Here is a 2,077-nt window from a genome sequence, read left to right as displayed (position 1 = left end):
TAAAGCTAATGAAAACTTCTACTCCAATATGATACACACTTTTCATGCCAATCTTCACACTTTTGCACCTTGCTTGCTTCTGTCACAGTTCCCTGGTTCTAACAAAGAGTGAAAAATTTAAGGGGGTCTGAATACTTTCCATACCCACTGTACCTCAGAGGGAAATTGATTTGCTTGTAGACATAAACATACACAATAAAACCGTCAGCATAAGACCCACTGTCTTCACTGTCATGATTGTAGAAAACACAATTAAAATTTTATACAACACATTTTATTCATAAAAACTAAACAACTCTCAAAACATTGTAAATACTGTGTTGTATAAAAGAAATTAAAAAGAAATCGATGCATTGATTTTGATGCTGTGATGACCACGGTTATATCATTTTGTATCCAGTTTCTGTGACCTGTTAATCTGACATGAAGCTAAACTTTGAATAATTTTGCTGGAGTTTCGATGTGATGATATTAGGAAGTTGTTTGGTTTTAGAAAACAAATATGAGTGTCAGTAAAGATGGTGCTACCAGCTGGGATGACTACGAGGCTAAGCATGGCTAATGTTAGCACTTCAGGGGGAGACCCAGTAAAACCTGAAATGGAATGTGTCTATAGTTTCTGTACAGACTTCTAACACACTAGACAGCATGTTGCTATTGTGCTGTTTATAGAGAGTTACTCTTCAGTGATGTAAAGTGCTGACAAGAATAAAAATACTTCTTTGTAGCATGATTCAATTATATGATATTGTTTGTTGTGGCTATATTTTGGCTACATTTGCTTAAAAACACAAACCTTATGCTCTCTATAGCAGCTGTGTGGCCGTGCCTCTGTCCTCCATGTCCTCCTCACCCCCAGTACTCTCAGTAAAGCAGAAGGCCTACGTGGTGATGGGTAAGGCCGGGATGCCTTGCAGGCTCTGTGGAGGTGGAAGAATCTACCTCTCCTCCACCGAGTCTGATCTGAGCCCAGGATCAGTGTGAACCACTGCATCTCCACAGCCCAAAGTGCTACAGCTCTCCACACAGGAGCACGTTGCCCTGTGGCTAGTACACACAATACCTGAAGGATGTGTAAATACCATTGCTTAAATGGTGCAGTGTTTTTTTTTTATATCTTCATTTAACCTTCAGGCAGTCGCTCTGAGATTAAAACTCTGTATTCCGAGCCATGCAAAACTTAAGAACCATGCACAGTGTTTTGTGCTGTGCTAAGACTGCAGCAACTGATCAGGGATCCTACTTTACTTCTCTCTTGCTTTTGATTCCTATCACTGAGACAAATGGAAGAGTACTACTCCTGCACTGGTTTTATTAGAAGTGTGAGGTGCTTCATAAATCAAAACTTCAGTTACCATACGAGGTGCTTTGAGTTCAGAAAAGTTTGATTACTCTCAGTGATGCCAGCATTATTTATTCAAAGCAGATAAAAAGGGACTTTGATCAGCATTTTGTTTCCTAAATCATGTATCTTGTACACGGGCGCCGTTGGGGGGGGGAAGTTAGGACGTTTCTAAGGGCCCACGAACTTTGGGGGCCCACAGTCTGTGGGTAGAGGCCCCAACTTCAAATTTTTTCATAGGGCCCAAAACTGCTAGCGGCGCCCCTGATCTTGTAAAACAAGGCTTATATATAGATATAATTGAATAATACTAAACTACATTTGCTTGACTAAGGTGTATATTGATTTGCTCCGAATGCATTTTAAGTCTTCTTTTGTTAATTTATACCAGTAATTTTAGTCCTGAATAGGTAATTTTTCCACCTCTGTAACACCACCTACCCCACATCCTCCCATAAACAATGAGTAACTGTCTTCTTCCTTTAGGGACCACATAGTCTCACTGGTTTTATAGGTGTCTTTTAATTAGCCATTAATGAAGACAGAAGGCAGGGATTTTATAGTGGGAAGTGGGAGGGAGGCAGAGAGGAGTGTGAGGGCAACCACATGCAAACAGACTGTCATAATGCTGCATTCAAGTGCTTCTCTTCAGCTGCAATCGGCCAGCTCAACAGGCAGAAATAAAACTACTGTTAGACTCTGATATCAACACTAGTCTTTTTTTTCTCTTGCTGA

This window comes from Monopterus albus, unplaced genomic scaffold (genome assembly GCF_001952655.1).
Source record: "Monopterus albus unplaced genomic scaffold, M_albus_1.0 scaffold317.1, whole genome shotgun sequence".
NCBI classification, from domain to species: Eukaryota; Metazoa; Chordata; class Actinopteri; order Synbranchiformes; family Synbranchidae; genus Monopterus; species Monopterus albus.
The sequence above is the reverse complement of the archived record's forward strand: the minus strand, read 5'-3'. Positions refer to the sequence as shown.